The 19224-nt window shown below is 60.6% G+C and overlaps 1 protein-coding gene across 2 annotated transcripts in view; it reads left to right on the top strand.

The window, feature by feature from the left end:
* Window positions 1-5369: 5369 nt before the first annotated feature.
* Window positions 5370-19224, top strand: part of KCNJ12 (potassium inwardly rectifying channel subfamily J member 12) — a 38971-nt gene continuing 25116 nt past the window's right edge. The window contains exon 1 of one of the 2 annotated variants that reach the window (XM_070394267.1): window positions 5370-5650. The gene's annotated coding sequence lies outside the window, so the exon portion shown is untranslated. Of the gene's footprint in view, window positions 5651-15693; window positions 15803-19224 lie in introns of those variants that run through there. The other variant, XM_070394268.1, reaches the window with a different exon arrangement.

Below are 19224 nucleotides of genomic sequence, written 5' to 3'. Positions count from 1 at the left end.
AAGCTCTGTCCCTGTACAGGGAGGGAGACAGTGAGACTGAAGGAAGGGGGAGACCCTGTTTGTCCCCCAGGTCTGCCAGGCAGCCCTCACGCACCCGGCAGGCAGGAGGGAGAGGGTTGAGAGGCTTGAGGACATTTTTGAGTCCTTGCTGGTCGTGTTCCACCTACCACTCCCCCAGCAGCCTCTCGGGGACCTGGAGAGGGCAGAACCAATCTCAAAAGCCTCCAGTTAGAAAAGGGTGGTTTAGGTCGCAAAACTCAAAGGTCCAGGGCACGATCAGAAGGCCCCTAGGAGCCTGTCTGGACTCCTGCTTCTCTTAGCTTTTCCACTCATGTGGGTGGGTCTTATTTCAGGGGGACTCAGCCCATGTAGCAGCCAAGGGGTCCCCAGCAGCCCCTGCAAGATAGAGCTCCTTCTTTTCCAGCTGATTCAGCCAGTCTGGGGCCAGTCCTCATTGGTTGGCTTCAATCACATGCTCATATCTCAACCAATCACAGGTAGGTCAGAGCCACTTGCCTACCCCTGGGCCCTGGGAATGGTCCCTGTCCCCAGGCACCAGGTGGTAGGATAGATTAGATCCAGGTGGTGAGTCCCCAGGGAGCATGGCTCCCAAAGAAGGGCCTAAATCCTGGAGGACATGGACCAGGTGCCTGTGAGGTTGCGCAGCCAGGACAGTGCCCTCCTCGCACCCAGGAGAGGCCAGGTTACCCGGGGCTGCCCTCCTGGCTCCTGGGCCCACCGCTGACCTGATGGCTGAAGCTCCCCAGGAGGCAAGGAAGAAGGGGAGGCAGTGGGGGAGGGCAGAGCCTGCTCATGAGGGAAATAGTCAGGTGGCGGCTCCAGGCGGAGCTAATCAATGCTGCTTCCTGCCGAGCGGGAGGGGCCCAGTGTCCTGTTTCCCAGGACGCCAGCCATGCCTCACGTCTACTCCCCTCAAATCAATGCCCCAGGGTTGGCCTGGGCCTGCGGGTGCCCGGGGACAGGCAGGGGAGTGTGGCCTCGAGGGAACCAGACAGTCACTCTCTTGACTCCTTAGTAGTGCCAGCAAGGGTGGGAGGCCATCCTCCCAGGCACCCCCCCCCCCCCCCCCCACTGCGAGCTCAGACCCGTCCAGGTCTCATTTCTTCACTTACCCACCAGGGTGGCGTTTCTATACCTTCAACTGGAGCGATTGCCCCGTCATCCTCCCTGATGCGCCCAGGAGCCTGGCACAGGCAAATGCACACGTCCTGCCATTGTCACGGCCACGGCTGTTGTCCTGGGGAACATGGCGTTGAGGGAAGGGACTGGGCCTGGGCTCTGCGTGCTGGGCCTCCTTTCCCCTGGCCCCGTGGGACGCAATCCTGTGCCCCCTGATCCCTGGCCACGGGTTGTGCACCCGGGAAAGGCAGGTCCTGGACCAGCCAGGTGTGGCTCTCACGAGCTGCCTGTGGGTGGAGGTGAAAGGAGGGTGAGCCCAGGCCCTGGACACTTGGGGGGGGAGCGGGGGGGCAGGCTTCTGCCAGGAGCTGCCCTGGCCCTGGGGTCTCTCATCCCATGTCCCTTTGTGCCAGTGTGCTGGGCCTGCACTGTGAACACTCCGGACAGATCTGTCCCTGTCTGTACAGACGGACATGCCTCCCTGGAGACCCACAGGAAATGAGACGCCTCGGAGAGTGACTGGTGTGGGAAGGAGTGGGACGGGATGGGCAGACCCTGGTGGGCCGTCCCGGAAGGAAGAGCAGTTTGGGGATAAAGTCTAGTGACAGAATTGAGCTGGAGGCATCCGAGGGCTGAATGACTGGCCAGTGCATCTGGAACAGGAAGGCTGAGGGGGCTGGGCCAGTTGAGGGGCATAGGGCTGGGCCTGGGGACTTTGGCTCTCACAGCTGTCCTGGGAGAGTGAGCTGGGCATGCATAGCCCATTGTACGTTTCAAGGGTCTCCTGACTCCGGGGCTGAGGCTGGGCTGAAATCCTGGGGGGGGGGGGGGGGGGGGGGACCCAATGGACTCCTGGGAGGCGGTGCCCTCGAGCACTCCGAGGAGCTGCCGTGGTACCAGACAGACACTAGCGAGGGACGGTCTGGTCTTCACATCTCAGCCCATGATTAATTTATGGCTGAAACAAATGCACTGGCATTGTCATATTAAGACATAAATATTACAGAAGCCAGCAGACAGCCTGCTGCTCTCTCAGCCCAGCCAGCCCAGCAGCAGGCTGCTCCCTATGCCCGGATGGCTTGGTGGCCTTGGGAGCCACCTTCCCTGCCTGGGCCTCGATTTCTTCAGCAGAAGGAGTGGTCCCTGTGGGCCTTCCTGCCTGCGCTCTGAGGGCACCGTGGCAGCAAGGGTTTCTTAAATGGCTACTACGTGCCAGGCCCAGGGGAAGAGGGAGAATTTCAGGTTAAGGGGAAGCTGGGCAGAGTCAGAGGGGTTTGCGAGGCATGTTTTGTTTTTAAAATATATTTTTATTGATTTCAGAGAGGAAGGGAGAGGGAGAGAGAGATAGAAGCATCCCACCAGGGGTCTAGCCTCAACCTGGGCATGTGTCCTGACTGGGAATCGAACCGTGACTTCCTGGTTCACAGGTTGACACTCAACCACTGAGCTATGTCGGCTGGCTGGGAAGGTGCTTGTTGCTAGAACTCCTACTGTGTGTAGGACACCAACTCCCTTTCCTGTCACTGGCTTCTCAGGACCTCAGCAAGGGACTTGTCTGGGTCCCCCACACCTGGCCTTGCTTGGGGGCACCCCCTCAGCACCAGAGGGAGCAGTGGCTGTGCACCTTGCCCTGGGGGGGCTGTGAGCCCCTTTGTTCACAAACAGGAAGCCAGGGGGAAGGCATGGGGGCTGTTTAGAGAGACCCCGGCACACATCCTGCCCTCTGTGCCTCAGTCTCTGCATCTGGAACATGGACGCGCTCCCTGGAGGGAGGCTGGCACCCATGGGGCCCAGTGAAGGGCCATGCACCTGGGCCCTTAGCAGCTGCTTATGTGATGTGATGGTGGTTGAGAACTGAATTCTGGCACCAGAGGTGGGCCAGGAGGGTGGGATGTGGAGCCTGAAGGGCTGGCCTCTGCAAGGACAGTCTCTGCTCAGGGACCTGGGCAGGACGCTTGGCGTTGTCTGTGACCGGCATGGAGAGCGGCCCTGGGGCGTCTCGGAGGCCGGGGAGCGCTGCTTGCCTTCCCTGGCTCCCTGGTGAGTGGCAGGCTGGGAGCTGCTGCAGGTGGTTTCGGGTGGAGAATGCCTTGGGCTCACCCCTGTCCTGGGAGCTGTTAGAGCCCTAGAGACAGAGGTGCCCAGAGGCTTCTGTCCTTTCCAGTCGAGACCACCGCCCGCTGAGGGGATGTGCTGGCTTCCCTGGGACGCAGACGAGGCCCCCCCCCCCCCCCCGCCCGGGGCGGGGGGAGCCATTCTTTCTGTGATGACGCTGAGCCTCCCTGTTGTAGGAAACCGGAAGGGACGGTGGGGGGCTGAGTCACTTCCCTCCTTGGTCATTTCGAGGGAAAAGGAGAAGTTTCCTGAGAGCCTTTAGCCCCCTGAAGGTTGGTCTCCGAGGGGAGGAAGAAGCCAGGACAGCTGTGCCAGTCAGGGCGGGGGGGGGGGGGTGGGGGGGTGGGGGGGGTGGTGGTGGTGGTGGTGGTGGTGGTGGCTGGAACCTCCTGGGGTGTCCCCTCCCCGTTGCAGGCTGGACAGCCATCCTGGCGGGGACAGACCCGGCCTTGAGCCCCACTCACCCCCAGCAGCTCTGCAGGTACTCGCCCACCCTTCCTGTGCCTCAGCTCCGGTACCTGCATAGAGGGCCAGTGACTGCCCAGGCTGCAGTGGCAGCAAGGGGCCCAGCCAGGCCCAGGCCGAGCTCTGCAGGCCTGACGGCTCTTCAGCAGCTGGCACCATGCTGGATGCCTGGGGGAGGCACTCGTGGACCCTCACTGCCAGCCCAGGAGGCGGGAAATCTCACTCTCCCCACCTGATCCTGGGAAAGCGTGGCCTGGAGAGCCGACCTGACCTGCTTCCTCAGCTGGTCAGCAGAGGTGGATTCAACCCAGCACAGCCTGAGGTTGGGGACTCTGGGTGGCCTAGGCCAGGTGGCAGCTACCAGCTTCCTGGGGCCCGGAGCCTGGGCAGGAGCCTGGCAGGTAGGCCTGCACTGCTCTGTCTGAGCATCCAGCAACCTAGGCGTTGGCCAGGAGGCATCCTGCTCCCCCCACCCCCCACCCCCACCCCTCCACCCTGCAGCCAGCTTCCCAGGGCTCAGATACATAATTACATTCCACATTGAGAGGCAGCTGGAGGCCAAGGGCCTGGGATTCATTTCAGGCTTGTGCTCTGGGCACAGACCCACCTCCTGGGCCCAATGCTGTGGCTCCAAGGTGGAGCAGGGGTCAGACTGGTGATACAATGGGGTGTCCCCAGGCCCAGGCCCAGCGGTCAAGTCTGTCTGCCAGGAGGGAAGTCTTGGGCCCTGCAGGAGGCTGAGATCAGAGGCCCAGACAATGGGCCCAGGAGGCTGGGAGGGCAGGGTCCCTGGGGACAGGCTGGGAAAAGCCCAGCCTCCAGAGGCAGAGGTGGCAGGAGAAGAGGGTCACAGCGGGGTCAGGTCTGCAAAAAGGGAGAACTGAGGGGAGCACAGAGGGAAAAGCAGGATCTGAGAGAAGCCAAACAGCGCTGGCTGGAAGGGGGAGAGGCTGTTACAGAGGGAGGGGGTATGTGTGTGAGGACATGCCTGGTGTGCAAGGGAGGAGAATTCCCAGAGGTGTACAAGCCGGGATCTGGGTGTAAAAGTGCACATTGTATGTCCCTGTGCACTTGCAACCATCATGCATGTCAGGACGTGCATTTTGCATGTGTGGGTGAACTTGTGTATGGGCTACATGCAAGATTCCCTGGACTGTGTGTGCGCTCTCTGTGCACCTGTTTGTGCTTGTCCCTGGAGGACATGCCTCTGTGTGTGTGTGTGTGCCCGCGCGCGCACGCGCGCCCCAGTGCGCAAGTGGTGGATGGGGCGGGGGACTTCCTGGGGCTGGGGAGGCACTGGCCGGGCTAGCCCCCTCTCTTCCCGAGGGGAGGGGGGCGGCGGCGGGGCGCGCTGGGAGGGTGCTCCTGGGGGAGAGTTGGAGGAGTTGCAGAGCTGTGCTCTGGTGGCCGCAGGACGCGGAGCTGGGTGCGCGCCGTGCCTCCGCCTCCCTCCTCTTTCTCGCCCTCCATCCCGCTCACCGCCCTCCCCTGCCTCCCCGTTGCAGCCTTCTCCCTCAGCTCGGTCGCCAGGGTCGAGGGGCTGGGGGCCGGGAGCCCGCAGGTAGCGCAGGGCGGGGCGCGGGGCGTGGGGAGCGCGCCTGGCCGGCCTGGGATCAGATAACAGCGGGCGGGGGAGGAGGCGCGTCGCCAGCTCTCGCAGCCGAACAGAGGGACGGACTCCAGCCGCGCCGGCCCGAGCGAGCGCCCTGCGCCCGGGGGGCATCGTGCAGGCGCGCGCCCCCGACCCACGGCTGACCCCGAGCGATCGGCGCTCGGAGCCGACGCGCCCCTCGGCCTGGAGCGCCCCTGGGCGCTGCCCTGAGCTGCGGCGGCGGCGGCGATGCGGCCGGGGCGGCGGCGGCCGGGGCTGGGGACGGCCGCGCGGAGCTCGGAGGACGCGGAGCGCGCCGCGCCCCGGACACTCGCCGAGGTAAGTGCGAGGCCACCGGCGCGCGGCCCCCGGGGGCCTGGCGTCCGCTCCGCGCAGGCCCTCTCGGGCTCGGGGTGAGCGCGAGGCGGTGGGGCCACAGGGAAGGGGGTGGGAGAGTTTGAGGAGCCATCGGAGGCCATGCCGACTGCAGGCTTGCCTGCTCCTGCCATGGCTCCGGCTGCTACGCCACCGGGAACTTTGCTCCCTGCTCACCTCCATTCCGGGGAGCGCCGGGAAACTTTGAGGCGCTCTCGGTCCCCTGGCAGACGTGCACCAGGTTCTCGGGAGGCACTTGCGTGTGTTGCCTGTTCTTCCCCGGGACCCCGGGATGGGGCGGGGGGGGGGGGGGGGCGGTGGGCGCGGATGGAGTCGCAGTCCATGAGCGGCCCTGAAAATGCTTCCCCCTCCCCCGGCCCAAGATCTGCGGTCCTCGGAGTCGCTTCTCCTCACTCTCCGTGCTGATGGAGTGGAAACATTCTGGAAATGCTCTTCTTTACTGGCGAGCGAGCTGACGACTCCAGCCAAAGCTTCTTGCTTTTAGATGGGCCTCGCCCACGGGGAGGATGCCCCGCAGCCCCGGACCCCTGGGTTTCAGGCCAGACTCCCTGCCAAGTGCTCCTGTCCCTCCGGTTTGGAAGGTGCTCAGGGCACATGATACTTCAAACCTGCCAGGGAGCAGGGGATGGGTCACAGAGCCGTGTTTCCGTGGAGGAGGTCTTTGCTCTAGGAGGTGCCTCTGCCTCTCAACAGCCGGGCCACCTACCCCTCCTCGAGGGCAGGCCCACCTGGAGCCTGTGCTGCCTGTGGCCGTTTCTACTCTCGGCTGCTCCCTGGGCTCAAGTGGGAGCCCTGGGATAAAGCGCTGGGGACTCTGCCCTCCAGACCCAAACCCTGAAACCGGGTTGCAGGCTCTGTCTCCCCAGAGGCAGGGGCACACCCTGGGGCTGAGACCTGCAGCCCTCTGGCCGGCCCTACCCCACCCCCAGGTGCCAAAGGAAGCCTGGCTCCAGGCTGCTCCCTGCCCCAGCCCAGCCTCACCTGGGCCACGCTGCTCCAGCCCTGGACTGTGCCATGTGGCACAGAGGGTCAGGTAGGGGCCCCAGCCCTGGATGCTGCCAGGGGGGCTTAGAGTAGAAGATCCCCCCATGCCTCTCACACCCATTACTCCCCACCCCTATCCTGAGTCCTGAGAGATTTCTCAGCAGAGGTTGGCAGCTCCAGGAGGGACACCTTGGAAGGACTCCCATCAGTGTTACAAGCTTCTGAGGGACAGCAGGTGTAGAGGGGAGGGGCGTGCTGACCCCTGAGGGACAAGAGGGGGGCTCCGGGTGCTGGACAGCAGGGGCCCTGGTGCATCACCGAGTGTCCACCATGGCACTCTTAGGATTGGGTGTTGTCATGGACCTGGCAGACATGAACTCCGGGTCCCTGACCGCTTCTTTGACCCTCTCCTGGCGAGGGGACAGCAGAGCCTCCTCCCCAGCCCGAGGGAATGGCCCTTCTCTTGGGGCAGGGGCTAGAGCCCGTTTGTCAGCCTGTGCCCAGGATGCTGCCCCCATCCCAGCTGTCATGTCAGACCCCCGTGGGGCTTCCGGTTGCCAGCGAGTGCCTGGTGGAGGGACGTCCAGTGAGCTGTGCTGTGCTGGGAGGAAGAGGTGCCCGGAGAGGAGCGGGGTTTTGCTGAAAGCCACACAGCAAGTCAGGGGTTTGAGCAGAAGCCTCCACCGCCTGCTCCATGCCCAGCTTCCTGTCCCGGGGCTCTGTCCACTGGCTGAGGGCGCTGCACTCTCATTTAATTTCCAAATGGTCTGCTGGTGCAGAGGGTGGCATTCAAATCGTGGCACAGACAGGAGGTTTGAAGGGCTGGGAGGGACTGGCGCTCTGCCAGGGACAGAGCTGTATGCTTCCTCCTGCCCAGATACCCCGCAGGTGCCTCTGTGTGCCACCAGAACAGCGTGGCATCTCTTCCTGCCACCCTTCCCCTGGGGCTGGGCCCACACAGGTCCTGGTGTCTGCTCGCCTTCCTGGCTCCCAGGTGCTGTGGGCCTGGGGCCCCGTGAAGGCCTGGCATGCAGCAGGTGCCCAGGAAGTGTTGGTGGGTCAGGGTCTGAGCTGCTTTCTCTGGCCACAGGGACCTCGTGAGGCCTTGCTGGCATTCTGATGCCCATGGCCCAGCACAGGGTCTGCTTCATACATGGTGCTGGGTACACAGAGACTGCCCTGACCCCCGGACCTCGGTGTTTGGGAGGAGACTTCAGGGCAGGTGGCGGAGGCGAGGGAGGCCTGCGGTGTGATTGGCTGAGTCACTTCTCCTCTTGGGCCTTAGTTCATCGTCTTCAGGGTGGGATTGAGGACCCGCTAGGAGGCTGCTGAGAGCACCCGAGATGGGAGAGTAGGACTGTGCGCCCCTCTGTGGCCTCTGGGCAGAGGTCTCAGTGGAAATGGGGCTGTGGAAAGGGGGCTCGGTGAAGGAGAGGGAGCCTTGGTGATGCCAGGGCCTTGGGAATCTGTCCTCCATCCCAGCTTTCCCCTGGACATGGAGGCCAGAAGGGCCGGTGATTGCTGCAGCCAGGCTGTCTCCTGCTGTCCCTGCCCCGCTTCCTACACCTGCCCCAGTCGATGCACCCCAGCTCAGGCCCCTGCCTGGATGCTGAGATGGAGGCTGCAGGGCAGCATGAGGCTGTGGAGACCGGGGGTCCCTGGTCCAGCCCCTTAATCGGCCTTCTGCTCTGTAGCACTGAATGCAGGTCCATTGTGTGGCCAGAGAGGAGGGGAGCCCTTTCTCAGGGCCTCAGAGCAGGTCTTGGGGACCCCTCTCCCCTTCCCTGGGTCTGGATCTCCATAGGACTGAGGCTTGGAGAGGGCCAGGGTGCAACAAATAAAGCCGTCAGAGCGAGGCTCTTGCAGGCCACCCAAGCGGCCACTTCAGCTCTGAGTGCACTGCATGCGCTGTGCGTGCTGTAGTCTCAGGACAGCCCTGGGCTCAGGACCCTCCCAGGGTTCCTCTCACTCAGAACAAAGCCACCCTCCTCCCCACGGTCCCCAGCCCCTGCACAGTCTAGTCCTCATTCCCATCCCTCTCTCCTCCCCCTTGGACTGCCTGCTCCGCTCCTTGCTGGGCCTCCCCCAGGGCCTTTGCACTTGCTGCCTCCTTTGCCTGGAACACTCCCAGATTTCTGCACAGCCCCCGCCTCACCACTCTCAGGTCTTGCCCAGATGTCGCCTCCTCCAGGAGGCTCTCCTGGATAGCACCATGGCCTCCCTTCCCTACATCCCTCTCCTGTATTTTTCTTTTTAAAAATTTTGTTATTGAATTTATTGGGGGTGATAATGGTTAATAAGATGACATAGCTTTCAGGTGTACAGTTCTCAGTACGCCATCCTTCCATCACCACGCATCCCCCATACCCTCGTCGGCCTCCCCCTCGTGCATTGTCCTGTGGAGAACTGAATGCCACCTGCCACGCCCTGTCTCACTTGCCCAGCTTGTTTCCTGCTGTCCCTTCTGAGACGCATGCTTCTCGAGGGCAGGGTTTTGGTCCGATGTGCTGCAGGGGTGCCCGCTACGAGTGGGTGCGCAGTAACCAGGCATGCTGCCTGACATGCTGCGAGTGCTCAGCAGCCAGAATGACGTTCCATTCTGCAGATGAGGAGACTGAGCCTCAGAGAGGTGACATCAGCGTCCCAGAATCGTGGGGCTTGTCGAGGCAGAGCTGGCGTTCAGACCTTTGCTTTGGGCCCTTGCCTGCCATCTGTCTGTGCAGGGGAGGGAGTGGGCATTCAGCCCAGGCCCCTCCTCTGTGCTGAGTTGCATCTGTGACCTTACTTGCTTCGAGCTCTGAGCCTGTGTGCAGCTTAGGTTGCCCCCCGCCCCGCACCCCTGTGAGGGCAGGAGCTGTTCTCACTGCAGATCTGAGCAAACCGAGGCTCGGGGAATCCCACTGCTCAGCTCTCATGGCCCCCGCTTCCCGCCATGAATCTCTGTGCCTTCCTGCAGTAACGTGGGTGTGCACGTGTGTGCGTGCGTGTGCATGTGTGCGTGCGTGCGTGAGTGTGTGTGCATGTGTGCGTGTGTGTGGGGGGGGGGGGGCGGCTAGCTGCAGAGCTGGGTGTCCCAGGGCCCAGTATCTCCTTGTCTTGCCCACTAAGCATTCCAGGTGTCCACTGGCCATTCGTATCTTGTGTCAGGGGTTTCACTCCCCCTGCCCAGTTTCTTTTTGGATCATGATGTTCAGGTTTAACATTCTTTTTTTTTATTTTTTAAGATTTGCCAGATTCAACTTGAGCAGCTCCCCACTTTAAAAAGAACCCGCATGCTTTCCCCCTTCTGGTCTCTCTGTTGCCGTTGCCTGAGCCACGCCGGGCTTACTGAGCTGACGGGCTCCAGAGGCAGGGACCCTGCGGACTGCTGGGTGCCGCCGGGGGCTGGCCATGCCCCTCGGGGCTGCGACCCAGGCAGGCTCGCCTCGGAGGCAGCTTCGGACTGTCCTCACCCCGTGAGGGGTGTCCTGGAGGTGGGGTGAGACGCGGCATCCCCATGGTGGGAGGGGCAGCCTGAGGCCCAGAGAGGGACAGCCACAGCCAGAGGTGGCCCAGCTGCTTAGCAGCAAGACCCTCTGTCCCCCGAGCCCCTAGCAGCCCTGTGGAGACTCACTCAGGAAGCTGGGCTGGAGGAGGGAGTGTGTGAAGATGGGGAGGTGCTGAGCAACGTGTGTGTGTGTGCACATGTGTGTGCGTGTTTGCATGTGTGCTGTGTGTGTAATGGAGAGGTCCCAAGGCCAAGGACAACAGAAGGCAGGGAGAGATATGTGTCCCCAATCCCTGTCCGCCTCCCTCTCCTTCCAGCTGCAGCCTGCTCCCTGAGGGTGGCTCCAGGCCTGCACTTCTCTGTCCCTTACAGCAGAAAGTAATTGTGACGGCAGCTGACAGCGTGTGCCACCCGCTGCCCCGACCCTGGGCCTCTGGGTCCTGGTCTCAGGCCAAGTTCAGGCCAGATGACTACTCAGGCTTGTGGAGGCCCAGGGAGGCCCAGGCCCAGCATGTGCGGGCCTGCCTGGGTTATGGAGGGCAAAGGCTGGTGGACTCCAGGGGTTCCCGAGGTGCTGGGACCTCTGGGCCAGTGGGAAGCCCACAAGTCGGCCTGTGGAAGGAGGGTGTGGAAGGGCCTGGGAACCCCCCTAACACACCTGCCTCTTTTGTCTTGTTGTCCCCTCCCCTCCCCTCCCCTCCCCTCCCCTCCCCTCTTAGCAAGTGCCCTGCCCTGTGCCAGGGCTGGGGATGAGGTCTGGGCAGAGAGGGAGGAGAAAAGAAATAAGGAAACAAATATGTAAGGAAGCACAGACGTGTCATACCCTGTTGTCAATTATGACATTTCTGACAGGAGTGCTCAGCTCACCGTGAGCACCAACAACTGCAAGGGCAGAGAGTGCATTTCTCCTTTCACCCCGTCTCCCCACTGCAGCCCCAGTTCCATGCTCCTGAGGTGCCCGCAGAGAGCCTTCGGCATCGCCTGAGTGCTCATGCAGGCGTGCAAGTGTGTCCAGACACAGGCACCTGCAGCTCCCGCCCTGCCCCTGGGGTCCCCACACCTGCTGCCCTTGTGGTGTCAGCGCCCTGGCCTGGGGTGGAGGCTGGTCAGACTCAGCCATGAGCCACCGAAACGCACCGTCAGGGCTTCTCTGGGTCGTGAAGCTGTAGCCTCTCAGAACCAGGGAACCTGGAGTTGAAAATCGGCTCATGTTAGCCAGGAGCGGCGCTGACTGGCTGCCGTTTCCTCAGACCCTCCTGGGAGCATCGGCAGATCCAGAGCTCCTGGCTTCATCCCCAGGAATCCTGGTCGGGGACAGAGCCTGGGAATCTATTTCTCAGTCTCCCCGTAGCTCAGCCCCTCCCCGCCCAGGCCAGTCACCTGCAGCCAAGCTCCCTGACCTGGGGCAGGTCCCACCCTCGGGGCCAAGGGGAACCAGGCCAGTGCAGCTTCCACTGGGTGCGGAGTAGCCGGGTGGGAGGGTGCAGTGTAGACAGGTAGGAGGGTGCGGGTGGGAGGGTGCGGTATAGACGGGTGGGAGGGTGCGGTATAGACAGGTGGGAGGGTGCGGTGTAGACAGGTAGGAGGGTGCGGGTGGGAGGGTGCGGTATAGACAGGTAGGAGGGTGCGGTGTAGACGGGTAGGAGGGTGCGGTATAGACAGGTAGGAGGGTGCGGTGTAAACAGGTAGGAGGGTGCGGTGTAGACGGGTAGGAGGGTGCTGTGTAGACGGGTAGAAGGTGCGGTGTAGACGGGTAGGAGGGTGCGGGTGGGAGGGTGCGGTATAGACAGGTAGGAGGGTGCGGTATAGACGGGTAGAAGGGTGCGGTGTAGACGGGTAGGCGGGTGCAGTGTAGACGGGTAGGAGGGTGCGGGTGGGAGGGTGCCACTCTGCTTGGACACCTCAGGGAAGGCACTGGCCTCCGTGTCTTGCTCTCTCATGATTCTCAGGAGGAGGGAAGACGGCTGTTTGGGGGCAGAGCCCCTGCCACCCCTGTAGCCTGGTTGGAGCTGGGTCTGAAGGACAGTCCCCGCCCTGCCTGCTGCAGGGGACCTGAGAGACCGAGCCTGAGGGACTCTATCACCTGGCGCTCTCCTTCCTGCGCCTGTGTTTCCATGTGTGAGTCGGCGCTTTTATGTTTCATTCTTCTTGGCTTTGGCTCTGCAGGCAGGGCAGGTCAGCCGGCAGCTTCCTCTCTCACAGCCTCGTGGGCAGGAGGCTCAGCTGTGCCCATCCCCTTGGCCTGCTGGGCCTCAAGCTGTCGGCAGCACCTGCCTGGCTGGGGCAGCCAGGCCCCTCCCCAGGCCCTGAGCGCCTCCAGGCCACACAGTCCCTGGGGCAGCCAGGCCTCCTGGGGGCTGCCGAGTGGAGCAGAGGGACCCTGGCTGCCCGCCCTTCCTCTGCTGCCCCTGCCAGCCCAGCCTCTGAGGCACGCGGGGCCTGGCCCAGGTGTCCCGCCCTGGAGGCTTAGCCAATCCTAAGGCAGCTGCTCTCTGGGCATCTCAGGGTCCCCACTCACCCTGCCCCAGGTCGCAGGCCAGCAGGCAGGGAGTGGCGGGGTGGCCTGTTCCTCATCGGGGAAATGGGAGCCTGGAGATCGGCTGAGTGAACCCACACGCCTGATGTGTGCCAGGAGAGGGCGGCATTCTGTGGTCCGGGCAGTCAGCCGGGCCCAGGGAGCTGAGGGGGGGGGAGGTCGGGCAGAGGCGGACCCTGTGTTGGTTTCCTGTGGCCGCCGAGTCAGCACCACAGCTGGAGGCTTAAGCACACAGCCCTGGAGACCAGAGGCCAAGGTCACGGTGTCGGCAGGGGCCACCTCCCACTGGCTCTCCTCTCTCCCAGCTCCGGGAGCTGCTGGGATCCTGGTGGCTTTGGCTCCTAGACACATCCTCTGCTCCCTGCCTCTGTCTCCACACAGTCCTTCCCTCTCCCCTCCCCTCCCCTCCCATTCCTTCCCCTCCCCTCCCCTCCCCTCCCCTCCTCTTCTTGGGACACTTGTCATTGGAGTTAAGGCCCATCCTCAGCCAGGGTAATTGCATTAGTTACGCCTGCACAGGCCACACTCCCGGGGTCTGGGTGGACACCTCTTTTCTGGAGGCCATTGTTCAACCCATTACCTATGACCAACCTGAATGTATTGCCCTGCAGCCTGGCTTTTTTCTTTTTTAAGAACAACCTCCTATGTCAGCAGCACACCTGGGAGATCCATCGTGTTGGAGTTCTGTGCTCGGTCTCTGCTGCTGACCCGCTGTGTGAACTTGGGCACATTAGCCAGCTGTTCTGAGTCTCAGTTTGCACATCTGCAAAGTGGAGCTGTGAATGGTCCCTGCCTCCTCAGGTGACTGGGCGGCGGGTGCAGTGGGCGACACCTGTCGTTGGCGCTGGGTCCGCAGGAGGGTAGTCTCCCTGGCATTGCCTGCCTGGAGCTCCGTTTCCACGCTGTTCGCTTGTCTCCTGATGCACATCGGGTCTCTGTGCCGCCCTGACTGTCAGTGCACATGGTGCTGCTGCAGGCGCCCGGTGTGGATGTCGTGCCTGGGCGTCCGAGCACGTTCTGGAAATGAACCCACTGGATCCGACAGCCTGTGCCTTTGTGGCTTTGAGAGTTGTCACTGCGTGTCCTCCCTTGTGTCGCTCCAGTTCCACCCCGTGGCAGAGCTAAGTGTGCCTGGTCTCCCTCTCCTGGCCCCTCAGACCGGGTCCGTCCTGGCCATGCAGAGCGGCTCCTCCACCTCATCACTCCGCTCACATTTCCTGTTCAGAGGGCGGAGCCGCCTTTCATTTGAAAAGCCTTCCTGTCCCGCTTATTCTGGCAGCTGTGGCTCTTGGGATGAGGCGGTTTCCCTGGCCACCCTCCCCAGGGCGAGGTTTCTGGGTGTCGGGTGGGACGCCCCTGCCCAGTGTGGGCCTTTCTCATCCCAGTGGATCTTCCTGGCTGGTCCCAGGACAGGAAGTGGCTGTCCCATTTCATAGATGCCAAAACCGAGGCCCAGAAAGGCTGCACCGCAGCCCAGTTGGAGCCTGACGCCCGAGGGTAGGCTCCTCGATGTCAGTTTCCCTGACAGCTCACTGTGGCTGGAGGGAGAGGCTGGGTTCACTCTTGCAGCGCCCCCCCCCCCCCAGCCCCAGCCCCAGCCTCAGCCTCCCCCACCCAGCCCCAGCCCCCCTAGTCCAAGCCTCCCTGCAAGCCCCAGCAGCCGCCCAGCGCCCCCAAGCCCCAGCCCCAGCCCCAGCCCCAGCCCCAGCCCCAAACCCAGCCCCCAGCCCCAGCCTCCTCCCTGGGCTGACGAGTGTCCCTCCTGAGACAGGGATGCACTGATGAGTTGCTGCCATGGTCTGGCCAGGTCCTGTGTGGCCTGGGGGGCCTGGTGTCCTCGGCCTCCTCCCCTGGCTCCTGGCTGCTGCTGGGATGTTTTGGTGGTGAATTCAGAAGCCTGTGGTGTCACCGGGTGCCTTTACTTCTCAGGAAGTGGCGTGGCGTTTCGCTGAGAATCGGCACTCAGAAATCATAGTGAACATGCCGCTCCCCGTGCCCCGGTGCCGGGTGTGTCCTCGGCCACTCCCGACACCCATTTACTTCTCAGAATGTCCTGGTGGTGGGAGCAGAGTCTGAGCGAGGAGGCCACCGGGAGAGGCAGGTGCCAAACTGCATCTGAACTCAGACCAGAGCCCTGTGAATGGGCCTCAGTGTCCCTCCAAAGGCGTGGGCCCTTCAGGGATGCCACGAGCCCTGTGAGGCTTCCCTTGAGGGGGCAGAGGTGCCCTGCGCCAAGAGTCTGGCGATGTCTTGTTCGGGAGCCGTCTCTGGCTTGGAGTTGTGGTGTTGGGCATGAGCCAGGCAGGTCTAGACTTAAATGGGCAGGTCCCCTCTGCTTGCTGTGTGACTAGCGGCCAGCAGCTTCCCTCTCTGTCTCACTCCCCTCCTCTGTGGAATGGGCCGTCTGCCCTGTGTACACCATGATCGTGTGCCAGGTGTGAGGACCGATTCAGAATCTAGATGCAGAGGCCTCTGGCGTCCCTCACTTCACATGTGGAGAAGCTGAGGCAGAGCTGACGCCAGATCACAGCCCCTCATCCCTGTGCCTGGACGTGGCTCTGGCCCCAGCGCCTTCGTTCTTACCCCCATGGGATGAGGCTGGAAGGACAGGTCTTTGCTTGAGCGCCTGCTGTGTGCTGGAAGGCTCTTGTAGGGGAAAGATTTCGGCCAAGGTCTTGCTAAAGCTCTCAAGGTGGGGGGTCACGACCCCTTTATCCATTACTGAGACAGAGATGGGGCTCGGTCTCCCCATCGCCCCCAGTCCTGAGCCCCGCTCCCCGTGGCTGACTTTTGAGCTCCTGTGACTGTGGAGGCGGCACATCCGCTGCCCGTGACCTGCCCACACACACTGGGTGATGCCCAGGACGTGTGGCCGCAGCGTGGCTGCTGGGGAGGGGCAAACGGAGATGCTGGTCACTGACTCGTGCGCTTGTTGATTTCATGTTGGATCCAAATTGGATGAGTCCTGCGGCCCGAATAGGAGTCTCCGGAGAGAACAGGGACCCAGGGTGGTGGAGCAGACGGTTCCCCAGGGCCGGGCCTGGCCCCCGGCCCCTCAGGAGGCTGCTGTGGCACCAGTACTCCCAGGGTGAGTGTCCTCAGAGCCACCCCTGGGCCTGCGAGGGAGCCGGGCAGAGAGGTCCCTTGCCACTCGCCTCCTGAGCCCTCCTTTGCCCTCCCGGACAGACGGGGAGGAAGAGTTGAAGGGCATGACGCCTGAGCCCCTGCAGCCTCTGCTGCTCCGGGGGCCACTCTCCCGCCCGGCCCTGCTCCTGAGCTCGGGCCCTGGTCCCAGACCCACCCCTTCCTCCCTATTCCAGAGCCTGTCCCCAGTCCGGGCTCTCCTTCCACCACAGGGTCCCGGACTCGCAGCCTGCAGTATGGCCTCCTCTGGTTCCCACCACAGCTCCCACGTCCCAGCACCTGTGCTTTCCTGCGGGTGGGTGGTTATCCCTGCCTGTGCCCTGGGCTCCCGCCCTTTGGCCTACCCCGCACATCCCTGTGCAAGGCCCCCTCTCTGCAGGACACTTCTCCACACCTGCACCCCTTTCTCCCAGGGGTCATTAAGGGCCCACATGGGCAGCACTTCTCCAAGCACAGGACACCCCAGGGGACAGAACAAAACCCCACCAACAGCCACTCATGATAAAACTCTCAGTAAACGGGTACTGGGAGCTTTCCAAGTCGATAAAGAATATCTACGAAAGTCCTGCAGTGAATATCACACTCACGGTGAGAAACTCAGGGCCTGCCCACAAAGACCAGAAACGAGGCCAGGACGCGTCATCACACCACTCCCTTTCAGGTCAGGCGGGGAGTTCCAGCTAATACAGGGAGATGAGAAAAGGAAATACAGTGTACACGTTGCGGGAAGACATAAGCTATGTTTGTTTATAGATGATATGACTGTCTATGTAGAGCAGCTGGAAGAGTTAACAAAAGAAAGAAACACCGCTGGGACAAATAAGCGGTTATAGCAAGGTTGCAGGAACAAGGTTAATGTCAAAACGCCGATTGCTTTCCTATCTACCAGCAATGAGCAGGTGGCATTTAAAGATAAAAATATCATTTACATTAGCCCCTCCAAAATGAAATACTTAGACATCTAACAAAATATGTGCAAGAGCTACGTGAGGACAACTACAAAAGTTTGATGAAGGTCTTGGCCAGAGGTGGCTCAATTGGTTGGAGCTTTGTCCCATACACCAAAAGGGTTTGGGTTCGATTCTCTGGTTGGGAGCATCCAGGAGGCAATCTATCGATGTTTCTCTCTCACATCCATGTCTCTCTCTCTCCCTCCCTCTCTCCTCTTCCTCTATCTCATTGTTTTCTTTTTTTTTTTTAAGATTTTAAAATTGATTTTTAGAGAGAGGAGAAGGGAGAGGGAGAGAGAAAAAGAAACATCCATGCTATAGCAAAACATTGATCACTGCCTCCTGCACAGCCCCTACTGGGGATCAAGCCCACAACCTGGGCATGTGCCCCAACCAGGAATTGAAGCAGCAACCCGTTGGTGTGTGGTATGATGCCCAACCAACTGAGCCGCACCAGTTAAGGCTCCCGTCCTCTCTCTCTCAAATCAATGAACATATCCTCGGGTGAGAATTTAAAAGAAAAGAAAACAAAACCCCACAAAAGTCTGATAAAGAAAATCAAAGAACGAATTAAATGGAGGGATATTTCATGTTCATGGATAGGGAGATAATATTATTAAGATGTCAGTTCTTCCCAACCCGATCTATAGATTCAATCCAATCCACCAATCCCAGTGAGTTATGATGTAGATATTGTCTGATTCTAAAGTTAATAGAGAGGCAAGAGATCCAGAACGCCACCACAGTACTGAAAGCGATGAACCGAGTTGGATACTGACAGCACTCGACTTTAAGATTCACTGCGAACCTGCAGCAATCAAGACAGCGTGGCATTGGTGAAAGAACAGACAAATAGACCAGTAGAACAGAATAGAGAGCATAGAAACAGAACCACACACAGTTAGTGGATCTTTGACGAAGGAACAAAGGCAGTACAATGAAGCCAAGACAGTTTTGGAAACAAACGGTGCTGGAACATCTGCACGTCCACATGCAGGAGAGGAATCAGACATAGTTCTTACCCTTCACAAAACCATTGTCTGGAGAATGAGAAGCCACAGACTGAAAGACAATATTTGCAAAAAACACATTCGCTAAAGGGGTTGTTGTGCAAAATACACACAGCACTCTTAAAACTCCACAAGAGGAAACAAACAACCTGATTATAAAAATGGGCCAGAGACCTGAACAAATATCACAGCAAAGAAGATACATGGGTGGCCAGTAAGCCTATGAGAAGACGCTCCCATTATATGCCCTCAGGGAAATAAATGCAAATTAAAACAAGATTCCACTACTCGCCTATGTGAATGGCCCACATCACCCAATGCAGTTGGGATCTGAAGCAACAGGAACTCCTCTCATACTTGGCTGATCAGAATGCAAATGGGTGCAGCCACTTTGGAAGACAGTTTGGTGGTTTCTTACAAAACTAAACACACTCTTCCCATCCGGCAAGCATATTCCTTGGTGTTTACCCAAGGAGGTCAGCGGCTTATGTCCACACAAAAACCTGTACGAGGATGTTTACAGCACTTTTATTTATATTTGAAAGCAACCAAGATGAATGAGTAAACTGGACTATATCAGACCATGGACTGTTGCTCAGCACTACAAACAGATGAGCTGTCAGCCCTGCAGAGGCAGGAGGGACCTGCGATGCAGATCCTGAGGGAAGCAGCCAGTGGAAGGCTGCCCCTGTGAGTCCCACCAGAGGCCCTTGTGGAGACGGCAAAGCTGTGGGAGTGAGGTCAGTGGCTGCCAGGGGTGGAGAAGAGGACATGCACAGGCAGAGCAGAGGGCGTGTAGGGCCGGGACACCGCTCTGTGTGATACTGTCCTGGTGATTACAAGGACGCATTTATCCAAACCCATAGACTATACAACACCAGGAGCGAACCCTACGTGAACTGTGGACTTTGGGTGATGATGATATGTCCATGTGGGTTCCTAGGTTGTAACACATGAGAAACACTAGTGAGTGATGTCGATAATGGGGGAGGCAGTGGGGAGGGTACGTGGGAAATTGTTACCCGACTCTCCAGGGGTTCCCACTTGGCTCCATGGGAAAGGAGACCTGGCTGCCTTAGGAAGCTTCCTTTACTCCCAGCCTCTCCAGGACAGGGATTCACACCCACAGCTCTGCCTGCGGGAAGGGGCTCAGCCACGCTCACCTGCACTATGTGGTCAATTGCTCGTTGATTTCTTGTTTGCAGTTGGTTGGGTTCCTGTCAAGCTTCTGTTCACAGCTGGTCTGCAAACGACTGCATGTTAACCTTCAGCAAGAATAGCGTTTAGTGAGAATGGCCCAGACCTCGAGGCCCGTCTGTCTAACAATCCCCCCTGAGATTGTATAGTCCTCACTCTTGCGGGAATCGGATGAGGTCAGACTTCTGTAACAGCTCCTGCTGAAGTTG

This window comes from Myotis yumanensis, unplaced genomic scaffold (genome assembly GCF_028538775.1).
Source record: "Myotis yumanensis isolate MYYU_CA2020_CCGP unplaced genomic scaffold, mMyoYum1.0.hap1 SCAF_16, whole genome shotgun sequence".
NCBI classification, from domain to species: domain Eukaryota; kingdom Metazoa; phylum Chordata; class Mammalia; order Chiroptera; family Vespertilionidae; genus Myotis; species Myotis yumanensis.
The sequence above is the reverse complement of the archived record's forward strand: the minus strand, read 5'-3'. Positions and strand labels throughout refer to the sequence as shown.